General features: G+C 41.8%; 1 long non-coding RNA gene across 1 annotated transcript; it reads left to right on the top strand.

Annotated features, from left to right (window-relative positions):
* The first annotated feature begins 1,524 nt into the window (after positions 1 to 1,524).
* LOC149978839 (uncharacterized) lies at positions 1,525 to 12,774 on the top strand. Its single transcript, XR_016485852.1, has 2 exons — positions 1,525 to 1,832; positions 12,034 to 12,774. It is a non-coding gene; the product is annotated as an uncharacterized LOC149978839 (long non-coding RNA).
* Positions 12,775 to 13,021: the final 247 nt, after the last annotated feature.

Below are 13,021 nucleotides of genomic sequence, written 5' to 3'. Positions count from 1 at the left end.
ATGGGGGGGAAGAGGTATTTATGACTGTCATAAACCTAACCCCCAGGCCAATGTCATGACACTAGTAATCATTATACACACATACAATTCATCATATTTTCATATAAAGCGTAAGAAAATCTCAGCTACTCACGACAACCATTCCATTTGCTTTTTCAAGGACTCTCCGCCGCTACACAGCAGCTCTCCAAACATACTCCCAGCAGAACAAAAAATAAACTTTTGTTGGATCCCCAACAGTTCACTAACTTCCCAGAGACCACGGCAAAATCAAGCCTCCCAGGAACTTTAGATCTTCCGCTGCTTTCTAAAATATCATCCCGCTTATTATCCAAATTTCAATCATCTGATTGAGCATATTTCTATATGTTACTATCCAAACGTCAGATTAAGACTCATTTCCACATTCACACAACACAATGCTATTTTCAAACATACCTAATCAATTAGTTGTTTTTCAACAATATTTTAACCTGCAGGAATATTTTCACATTTATATGTCATGGTTAGTTCCTAGGATAATGTAACTCATACATTTACATCTTTCAATACTTCTGAAATTGGGTGCAGATTTAAAACAACTCAAGGTTTAAAACAATTACAGGTGCACCTTACTATCTTATACTATATCATAAATGGTCTTAACTACTAAACACAGATTCTAGTTTTCATCCAGCTCACACAGATAGCTGACTGGGTCCTGTTTACACCTCCACACAGAAATACACACTCAGAGCCTACAAGGCTTTTCTAAAAACTCCACTTTACGTGTTTCGCTCACCTCTTTCTTTTTATAAAATGACGTTTGAGGTGTCTGCAGGTGTTTATTGGGGTGTTCTGATCTGGAGAGACTCTTCTCTGCCTCTTCAGCATCATGAAGTTGTTGAGGCTCCCCAAAGGATCCACGATAGTCCCGTATCTCTCCTGTGTGAACAACAAAGTCAGACAGATGATTAAAGGCCCACAACAGCGGTAATCCACTGTAAAAGGTGATGCCAACAGCATAGCCATGATGTTGTACAACAATTGACGTCTGTAATGAATGTTAAAATTATTTGACAATTGTCTTAAAATGAGCAAGAATAGTCATATTTTGTCTTGTTTTCACATTAGTAGTAACATCTAAGATTGTAGGCTAGAAATAAGATATTGATGTTGTTGAAACTTGTTGACGGAATTTTGTTAATATTGACTAAATAATGTATACATTAGACATAGAGTTATAACTCACAGAGTTATATGTTGTCTGTTAAGGAATATGTTGGTACATAGGCAAAGAGGAAGGGTCAACAGACAACTCGTGATCACAGTGAAACTAACAACAGGAAATATGTCTGGTCCCCAACCAGGGAGGGGAGAAACCGTTGGGTGTGCAGTAGATTGTGTAACATATGGTAGCAGAAGATAAGCAATGTGTATGTGTTGGAATGGAATTGAAAAGCAGCTTTGTCATTGTCTGAGAGGGGGAGGGACATTTATGACGAAATGAGAGGTATATAAACCAATGTACAGGAAATGATAGGCAGAGCTCTTGAGAATATACGTCACTCACTATTTTTGGCTGGTCTCCGTCTGTTTCATTTCCCCTAGAACCTTACAAACGCTGGGTACAGACTGAGTATTTTAATTGAATTGGTTAATGAATACATAAGAACTAAATTCATCTAACAAAACTCTAAACAGTGTGCCAGACAACTTTTGATCTCTAATATAGGCCCCTTTCTGTGTTTGCTAAAATTGCGGCACGAGGGCAATTTGATTGCAGAAACTCCTCCCTGCTAATGAGGAAACCAATAGTTATGGATGTACTATATCTGCCTGGAGCAAAAATGGTGAGCAAAGATTTTAGTTTTTCACAAAGTATTCTGAATGTGAATGGGGGAAAACTCTGGGGAGTAACCTCCATTTCCAGGTTGCTCATGAGTACATTTCACACTACTTTGGATTATAATTGTAAGGCTCAATTGAATGTCCTAATTTAATATAAGGTATGCTATAGTATTATGAATTATGTGTAATTATTGAAGAACCGCGTTAATGACAGTATCCATTTGGGTGTTGTCAATGAAGTTAAGATTTTATTTTTTATTTCACCTTTATTTAACCAGGACGGCCAGTAGAGAACAAGTTCTCATTTACAACTGCGACCTGGCCAAGATATAGCAAAGCAGTGCAACAAAAACAACACCGAATTACACGTGGGATAAACAAACGTACAGTCAATAACACAATAGAAAAATCTATATAGTGTGTGCAAATGGAGTACGGAGGTAAGGCCATAGTAGCGTAGAAATTACAATTGAGCAAATTAACACTGGAGAGATAGATGTGCAGATGATGATGTGCAAGTAGAAATACTGGTGTGCAAAAGAGCAAATGAAGTTAATAAAAACATTGGGATGAGGTAGGTAGTTGGATGGTCTATTTACAGATGGGCTGTGTACAGCTGCAGCGATCGGTAAGCTGCTCAGATAGCTGACGCTTAAAGTTAGTGAGGGAGATATAAGTCTCCAACTTCAGTGATTTTTGCAATTCGTTCCAGTCATTGGCCGCGGTCAAACAACCACCCCTCATCACTGTCAAACGCTCCCTAAAACACTTCTGCAAGCAGGCCTTTCTAATCGACCTGGCCCAGGTAACCTGTAAGGATTTTGAACTCATCCCGTCAGTAGAGGATGCCTGGTTGTTCTTTAAAAGTAATTTCCTCACCACCTTAAATAAGCATGCCCCTTTTGAAAAATGTAGAACTAAGAACAGAGAGAGCCCTTGGTTCACTCCAGACCTGACTGCCCTCGACCAGCACAAAAACATCCTGTGGCGTACTGCACTAGCATCGAATAGTGACACTATGACACTATGACCCAAACTATTACAGACCTATATCCATCCTGCCCTGCCGTTCTAAAGTCTTCGAAAGCCAAGTTAACAAACAGATCACTGACCATTTTGAATCCCACCGTACCTTCTCTGCTGTGCAATCCGGTTTCCGAGCTGGTCACGGGTGCACCTCATCCACGCTCAAGGTACTAAACAATATCATAACCGCCATCGATAAAAGACAGTACTGTGCAGCCGTCTTCATCAACCTGGCCAAGGCTTTCGACTCTGTCAACCACCGTATTCTTATCGGCTGTGCAATCTGGTTTCCGAGCTGGTCACAGGTGCACCTCATCCACGCTCAAGGTACTAAACTATATCATAACCGCCATTGATAAAAGACAGTACTGTGCAGCCGTCTTCATCAACCTGGCCAAGGCTTTCGACTCTGTCAACCACCGTATTCTTATCGGCAGACTCTGCTGCCAATGACTGGAACGGCAGACTCTGCTGCCAATGACTGGAACGAATTGCAAAAATCGCTGAAGTTGGAGACATATCTCCCTCACTAACTTTAAGCATCAGCTATCTAAGCAGCTTACCTGTCGCTGCAGCTGTACACAGCCCATCTGTAAATAGTCCATCCAACTGCCTACCTCATCCCCATGTTTTTATTTACTTTTTTTGCTCGTTTGCACACCAGTATTTCTACTTGCACATCTATCACTCTATCACATTTGTTAAATTGTAATTACTTCGCTACTATGGCCTATTTATTGCCTTACGTCCATACCCCATTTGCACACACTATATAAAGATTTTTCTATTGTTTTATTGACTGTACGTTTGTTTATCCCACTTGTAACTCTGTGTTGTTTTTGTCACACTGCTTTGCTTTGTCGTGGCCAGGTTGCAGCTGTAAATGAGAACTCTTTCTCGACTGGCCTACCTGGTTAAATAAAGGTGAAATAAAAAAATTAAAAAATAATATTTGTCACTTTACTGACAACACCCAAATGGATACTGTCATTAACGCAGTTCTTCAATAATTACACATCATTCTTTATACTGTAGCTGTTTTGTTAGTCACATGTTCAACTATCATCAGCTGATCCAGGAAATAATTTTCTGAATGCCAGTCAAATGTCAAACATCACAACATGCAACAACAACCAAAGTGCTTCTTCATTCTTTACTCTGGTAAAGACAGTTATGCCGTGCTCCATGTTGGATCCAACATCCCTAACAAATTGATGTTTATAATGTTATTGTCTGCTTGATTTACAGTCGGGTCTCGTTAGTCTGTTTGGACACGGAGATACTTAGCTCATAATGTGTAGAGAACTGTTCCTTGATGGATAGACTATTGTACAACACACACAGCTATTTTCCTATATTTGTTCATAGGTGAAGTTTTGGGTCCTGCAGTAGGTTTGTGTTGTTGTTAGGTGAAGTTAGGGGTCCTACAGTAGGTCTATGTTGTGGTTAGGTGAAGTTATGGGTCCTACATTAGGTCTATGCTATTGTTAGGTGAAGTTTTGGGTCCTACAGTAGGTTTATGTTGTTGTTATGGGTCCTAGAGTACACTATTATGTCATGCAACAACAACAAAAGTGCTTCTTCGTTCATTACAGGTATATTTGTTGTTAGGTGAAGTTATGGGCCAATTTGTGACCAGAAAATACATACAGTACATGAAGGAGTTGTTTCAGGATTTCAATGAATTAATGTCACAATGTAGAATGTTTTAACATTGCAGTAGGAGTATTTTAATGATGTCGCAATGTTGAAACCTAAACGTTTGCCCCCTTATGAATTGATTTCAAAATGATATGGATATTAGCCTCAGGGGAAAAATCCAGGCAAAAAATCCAGGCTCTGAAATGGAAGAGTACTATTTATGTGATTTAACAAAAATTGACAAATAAAAATATTGTTAAAATCAAATCAAATGTATTTATATAGCCCTTCTTACATCAGCTGATATCTCAAAGTACTGTACAGAAACCCAGCCTAAAACCCCAAACAGCAAGCAATGCAGGTGTAGAAGCACGGTGGCTAGGAAAAACACCCTAGAAAGGCCAAAACCTAGGAAGAAACCTAGAGAGGGACCAGGCTATGAGGGGTGGCCAGTCCTCTTCTGGCTGTGCCGGGTGGAGATTATAACAGAACATGGACAAGATGTTCAAATATTCATAAATGACCAGCATGGTCAATTAATAATAATCACAGTAGTTGTCAAGGGTACAGCAAGTCAGCACCTCAGGAGTAAATGTCAGTTGGCTTATCATAGCCAATCATTAGGAGTATCTCTACCGCTCCTACTGTCTCTAGAGAGTTGAAAACAGCAGGTCTGGGACAGGTAGCACGTCCGGTGAACAGGTCAGGGTTCATAGCCGCAGGCAGAACAGTTGAAACTGGAGCAGCAGCACGGCCAAGTGGACTGGGGGCAGAAAGGAGTCATCATGCCAGGTAGTACTGAGGCATGGTCCTAGGGCTCAGGTCCTCCGAGAGAGAGAAAGAAAGACAGAATTAGAGAGAGCATACTTAAATTCACACAGAAAAACAGATAAGACAGGAGAAGTACTCCACATATATCAAACTGACCCAGACTGATCCTAGCCCCCCGACACATAAACTACTGCAGCATAAATACTGGAGGCTGAGACAGGAGGGATAAGGAGACACTGTGGCCCCATCCGATGATACTCCCGGACAGGGCCAAACAGGAAGGATATAACCCCACCCACTTTGCCAAAGCACAGCCCCCACACCACTAGAGGGATATCTTCAACCACCAACTTACCATCCTGAGACAAGGCCGAGTATAGCCCACAAAGATCTCCGCCACGGCACAACCCAAGGGGGGGGCGTCAACCCAGACAGGAAGATCACGTCAGTGACTCAACCCACTCAAGTGACGCACCCCTCCTAGGGACCCCTCCTCTTTCTCTCCTATGAAAGAGCAACAGTAAGCCAGTGACTCAGCCCTTGTAATAGGGTTAGAGGAAGAGAATCCCAGTGCAGAGAGGGGAACCGGCCAGGCAGAGACAGCGGTTCGTTGCTCCAGAGCCTTTCCGTTCACCTTTACACTCCTGGGCCAGACTACACTCAATCATATGACCTACTGAAGAGATGAGTCTTCAGTAAAGACTTCAAGGTTGAGACCGAGTCTGCGTCTCTCACATGGGTAGGCAGACCATTCCATTAAAATGGAGCTCTATAGGAGAAAGCCCTGCCTCATGCTGTTTGCTTAGAAATTCTAGGGACAATTAGGAGTTGTGTTACACCTACCACGTTGGTGACCCACTTGAATCAAAATGCAACACTTCAAAATGTGGCAAGCTGTTTTCTACAAATTGTCCTCTAACCAGGGATGTACACATTACTCCCAGATTCCGTGTGGTTTTTGAGCTGTTAGTTTTAATAGGACGTGCACCCTCATCTCCGCTCTCGGCACAAATGATTTTAGCATGATATCGATGAGTGATGACAAATACGTGTTGCATTCCCTTGTTTAGCGACCCCTATATTTAAAAGCATCACTCACAAATGTAGCTGACTCTTCTGCAGGTTGTCCTCTAACCAGTGAGGTAAAATATATCTCCCAGGGAGGGGATAGGGGGGACGCCATGTGCGACTGACGTGTTTTCCGTTTGCTCCCGTGGTATTCTTAAAGTTTATGTGAATTTTGCAGCAGAACCGTATTTATTTTCAAATATTAATTTGGTGATCCCTTTCCGTAAAAACCAAAACTACTTTGCTTCCGAATGTCAGCATGTCGACCAAGCATAAGGCCAAAAGCATGACTGGCCTACAAGACCCGCTCTCATCACCGCCCTCTCCTGAGTCTGAGGGCCCGGGGACGCACACTTTACTCGGGGGTGCGGCTTGGCCTGGCGGCGCTGAAATGAACATTCTCGAGGCCATCAAACTACTACGCTCTGAGATAGTTGAAATGAAAACACAGGTGGTTGCTACGATTGAGACCAGAATACAGGAGGTTTCTGATACTTTAAAAGCAGATTTAACCATCCTGCGGAACGAGACTGTGCCAGCAATCACATTACTCAAAACAACAACTGCGTCACACACTACAACGATTGCAGCACTGGAGACCTCCGCTACTAATGTCTCCGACTTAACTACATCCCTGGAGGCTGAAGTTAAACGCCTAGCTGCGGATTTGAAAAAGGTGAAGGAGAGCTGTGTGAGTTTAGAGGGATTTTCTCGCCGCAATAATCTGAGACTTGTATCGGTCCCAGAGTCAGCGGAAATGCATCGCGCCACGGATTTCGTTTCAGGGCTGCTGAAGGATGTTCTTGCCTTAGATGAAAAGCCCCTGATTGATCGAGCCCACCGGTCGCTGCGCCCAAAGCCCCGGGATGGGGAGAGGCCCCGTGACATAATTCTTAGAGTGCACTTTTTTCATGAGAAGATGGAGATCCTCCGACGAGCCCGCAATATCACTCTGGGATTTCAAGCTTCTCCATCTACCAGGACTACTCCCCCACTGTTTCCAGGCAGCGCGCAGCTTTCGGACAGGCCAAACGAGTACTTCGGGACCATCCAAGTGTGAAGTATGGACTGCGATTCCCGGCCCGTTTATGGATATCTCATGAGGGTAAAGACTACACATTTGAATCTCCGGATGAGGCTATGGCTCACATTCAACGTCACATCAAGAAGTCTTGAATATGCTCACAGTTCAGCAACTGTTGCTTGCGAAATGTGGACAGTAAGTAACCCACCTGTGGTACAATTATGTTTAGATATAACAGGCTAGTCTTGTATAGTTGGCAAAACTATTCAGGCTTATTTGATGTGATCTAATGTTTTGATCATCTAGTGTGCGTGCCTTACAAGCATTCAGTCATTTTAATTTAATTGTATTAAGGTTTTACTTAACTCCTGTGTTTCTAGGCTGTCTCGCTCACCTATTTAGTTTGTTTACACAGTGTCTCAGTGACTCAAAATATTTTTGGTTATTTGTTTACTGCATCCGTTTGCATTGACCCAGTAAACAGTAAATGTTTCCCGAGGCTACACGGTTTTTGGGGTCTCACTTTAATTTTAAAAGTTTTGAGCGTCATTTATGCCCAGCAAACGTTCAACACGTAGTTTTTTGGTATTGGTTGTAAGCTGTCTCAGCGTCAACTAGACTACTATTATAATTACTATTATTTTTGATTGTCTTACTACGATTTCCTTACTTCAAATTAGATTTTTGGCTGAGAGCCTTTATACATTTTATGTATTTTCTCTCTCAATGCCTGTTATAAGACTGGGAATATAATTATATACATCTACAAGTGGTGCTTTTGTCATTCTGTTTGCACAAGGGATTCACCTTTTTTTTATTTGAAAAAAATACATACAAATCTTTATTTTTGCTGCTTGATCCACTAACAAAACGCGACTTTAAAGAGCGGGACTGTGGGTTTAGGTTTAAGACCGCACTCTCACAGACGTACTGTGCGAAGAGAACATGTTCTATTTAGGCTTATACCTCGTTTGGGGAGGTATTGTCTGGGATGGGGGGAGGGGGTGGGGTGGCAGGTTGAATTGTTCAGTTCTAATGTTGTCATTCTGTCTTTTTAGTTTTTTTTTCTGTACTTTTTCCAAACATTTACCACCGTACATTATTACTCTGAGACAAGTTATTCTGGGGGTTTTGGGCGCTCATTGCTTTTCCATTCTATGCTCTAATGACAGGGTTGAATAACGGGAATGCCCAGAGGGGCCGAAATAATGCGATCAAGTACATTTCATGGAACACCAAAGGGGTTAATAACCCGGTGAAGCGTAAGAGGGTGTTGACACACTTAAAGGGTTTGAATGCAAATATTGCATTTCTACAAGAGACTCACTTGAGGACTGGTGAGCATTTTAGGATGTGTAAGGACTGGGTTGGTCAAGTGTTCCACTCAAACTTTCATAGTAAATCAAGAGGTGCTGCTATTCTGGTTGATAACGGTACTCCCTTTGTAGCTTCTGAGGTTATTGCTGATCCTAAGGGACGATACGTCATAGTAACCGGTGAACTGTTTTCTACCCATCTTGTTTTGGCTAGTGTTTATGCTCCCAATTGGGATGACACAAGTTTAATTTCTTCCTTTCTGTCTGCTATTCCCAATTTAGATTCTCATTTGTTGATTTTAGGGGGGGATTTCAACTGTAAAATGTCCCCAGTTCTTGACAAGTCCTCACAAACAAATACAGGCCCATCTAAATGTGCCCTACTTATTCAATCCTTTCTTCAGAAATATGCTATGTTTGAGGCCTGGCGTTTCCTACATCCTACAGATAGACAGTATTCCTTTTATTCTCATGTTCATCAAACATACTTCCGGATTGACTACTTCTTTTTGGACAAAAAACTTCTGCCTAACCTTCGGCGGTGTACTTATGAGAGTATTGTTATCTCTGACCATTCACCATTAGTGCTTGAACTAGAGTTTCCCCAGCGACCTCCTATGTGTTATCAATGGCGTCTCAACCCCATTTTACTCTCAGATAAGGAGTTTGTCAATTTCCTTTCTTCTGAAATCACCTTATTCCTAGAAACTAATTCAACACCAGGTATGTCCTGCTCTACCATATGGGAGTCTCTCAAAGCATACCTACGTGGCCAAATTATTTCTTATACAGCCAACCAAAACAGAGTTCGCTCCCAGCGACTTCGGGACCTGAGCGAGTCCATAGCCACATTGGATGAGAAGTATGCTACGGATCCTTCCTCTGATCTGCATAAAGAGCGCCAACTACTCCAATCTGAATTTGATGAGCTTTCTACCAGGCAAGCTGAACAGTTACTCTTGCGAGCTCGATACAAAGTCTACGAACAAGGCAACAAGGCCAGTAAACTCCTTGCGCATCAGATCCGTAAATCTGAGGCCTCACGTTTAATCCCACAAATAAGGACCCCGTCTGGTGCCACCACAGTTATACATAAAGAGATCAATGATCAATTTAAACAATTTTACTCTGAGCTATACACCTCTGAATCCCCTCAAGACCCTTTGACTCCTCCTTTAATGGCTTGAATATGCCTTCAATTGATACAGACTCCCATGACTGTCTAGAAGAAGAATTTACGCTTGAGGAGATTGCAACAGCAGTATCCGCAATGAAAAGTGGTAAATCACCGGGTCCGGACGGTTTTCCAACCGAATTTTACAGGATGTTTTCTGGTCTGCTTTGCCCATTCTTGTCTCGACTATTTGCAGAGTGCCTTAATACTTCAAAGCTACCGCCTAGTCTTTATCAGGCTTCAATTTCATTACTACTAAAGAAAAACAAAGACCCCCTGGAATGTGGATCCTATCGCCCAATCTCGCTTTTAAACTGTGATTACAAAATCCTAGCTAAGCTTTTAGCCATCCGTATGGAAGGCTTGCTGCACCAAGTAATACACTCCAGCAGACTGGCTTTGTGAGAAATAGGCATTTATTTTTCAATATTAGGCGCCTTATGAATATACTGTACTCCCCAGCGTCGGGGGACCCGGAGGTGGTGGTCTCACTTGATGCCGAAAAAGCGTTTGACCGCGTTGAGTGGAATTACCTAACAGCTGCCCTTTCTAGATTTGGCTTTGGCCCCAAATTCATTGCGTGGATAAAGATTCTTTATTTTTCCCCATGGCTTCGGTACGGACTAATAACTTGTCCTCTGACTATTTTCTCTTGCACCGCGGATCCAGACAGGGTTGTCCACTCTTCCCCTTGTTGTTTGCTTTGGCAATCGAGCCTCTCGCCATTGCACTACGCTCTAATGATGCCATTCAAGGTATAATCAGGGAGGGCTGGGAGCAGAAAGTCCCGCTATATGCTGACGACCTCCTTTTGTTTATCTCCAACCCCGATACCTCATTGCCACGTGCCCTATCTGTTCTTAAAAAGTTTGAATCAATCTCAGGGTACAAGCTGAATCTAGGCAAGAGTGAGCTTTTTCCGGTAAGTTCTCAGTTTAGGATTGTCCGGGATCAATTCACCTACTTGGGAATAAAAGTGACAAGGAAATATTCAAATTTGTTTCAGGAAAACTTTGTTGCTCTAGCAGACAGCTTGAAACAATCTTTTACTTTTTGGAATTTGCTACCCCTTTCTCTTATCGGAAGGATTAATGTCATTAAAATGAATGTGTTGCCCAAATGTTTATATTTATTTCAATGTTTACTCATTTTTATTCCAAAATCTTTTTTTATTTCACTGGATCAAACATTCATGCATTTTATTTGGGATGGCAAGGTACCACGGATTGGTAGAAAACATTTACAGAAGCCTAGGTCATTGGGGGATTTAGCTCTACCAAATCTTCAGACATACTACTGGGCTGCAAATTTCAGAGCCGTTCTGTACTGGCTGCAGACTGATCCTACTGGCCCTAGACCACTCTGGGTCCAGATGGAGTCTGAATCGTGTAAACCTGCAGCACTTTCCTCTGTGTTGTGCTCGTCTCTCCCAGTGTCCCTAGGCAAAAGGTGTGCCAACCCAATTGTAAAGCAGTCTCTTAAAATGTGGAATCAGTTCCGTTTAGCCTTTAGCCTCCGAGGCTTTTCTCTATCAGGCCCAATCAATCAGAACATTTTATTTCCTCCATCTTTGAATGATGGGGCTTTTGGCATTTGGCACTCACTAGGCCTCTCCTCGCTAGCCCAATTATTATTTGATGATACATTTGCCTCTTTTTCTCAGCTGCAGGAAAAGTTCAATCTCCCCCAATCCCACTTTTTCCGCTATCTCCAGACTAGAAACTTTGTCAGAGCTAACACACCTGGATTTCCCAATAGGCCTGCGAATACAGCTATAGAGAGCATCTTGGAGTTGAACAATTTCAGATGTATATGCAATCATTCATGACTTACAGAACCCTTCTTTGGTGCCTTGAAAGACTCGATGGGAAAAGGATTTGGGGGAGGAACTTGGGGAGGACGCCTGGGAATCTGTGCTGCACAGGGTGCACTCTTTTAGTCCTCTTTTAGCACTAGACACAGCCTCATTCAATTCAAGGTGGTTCACCGTATCCACTGGTCGGGGGCCAAACTTGGAAGAATATTCTCTGATTTTGATCCTACCTGTGTCAGATGTAAAGTGGAACCAGCCACACTGTTGCATATGTTTTGGGGCTGTCATAAACTGTCAGGTTTCTGGGAATTAATATTTAAATGTTTCTCTGATATATATGACACTGTTATATATCCGTCTCCCCTTACAGCCCTTTTTGGAGTACTGCCCATGGGTACCCCCCTATCAAGAATCCAGTCGGACACTGTTGCTTATACAACTCTTTTAGCTAGACGGCTAATACTACAGAACTGGAAGATGGCAGCTCCCCCATCTTATAAATATTGGGTGAGAGATGTGTTGTGCTCTCTGAAACTAGAAAAAATTCAATTCAATTCACGTGGGAACCCCAAACTGTTTAATGAGGCTTGGGCTCCATTCCGGTCTTACTTTAAACAGTCCATCCTCTGATGGCATTCCAATTAAAACTAAAATAAGTCTGTATTTGACCCCCCTGTGACTTAAGGGTTGGAGGAGCTTGAAGTGTGAGCTTGTTTTTCCCAGTTATTTTTACATTTTGTTCACACCTACATGAATAATCATTCTATTTATTTTATTTTAAAGAATTGTAAACTTTATTTTTGGTCCAGTGGATGGTCGGTGTGTGGCCATGACTGTCTGTGAGTGGTTGCATTTCTCCACCCTTATCCCTTGACTGTTTACAGGAACAATGGTGAGGTGTTTGCTCTGTCCTTGTACTATAGATTGCCCTTTAACCTCTGTAGCCTTCTGCCTGGTGTGTTTAACTTGTCTAAAGTATGGTATCTTTAAAGCTATTTTTTTATTTGTATTTTAATTTGTATTTTTTTTCTAGTTGAGTATATTATTTATATTGCATTGTCTTGTCTGTGTGTGTGTGTAAAACTTAATAAACAGAGTTTAAAAAAAAATATATATATATATCTCCCATTTCTGTGTGTTTCTTTGTTGTTGTGTCAGTTTCAACAGCACATACAACCTGATTTCCCCTCTAAACGATATCAGTGATTTATTGCTACTTGTCAAACAACAGCGTTGTTGGTGCTTGTGCAGTTTATAAGGAGCTTGTTTTAAAAAATACAAGTAATACGATTATTGTAGCAGATGTTTGTGTATATAGCACATGTTAGGTTTTCAATTTATCCCAAACTGTTTCTGCA

Source organism: Oncorhynchus mykiss, chromosome 13, assembly GCF_057628025.1.
Source record: "Oncorhynchus mykiss isolate SJ-2025 chromosome 13, ASM5762802v1, whole genome shotgun sequence".
NCBI classification, from domain to species: Eukaryota; Metazoa; Chordata; class Actinopteri; order Salmoniformes; family Salmonidae; genus Oncorhynchus; species Oncorhynchus mykiss.
This window is presented reverse-complemented; position numbering and strand designations above follow the sequence as displayed.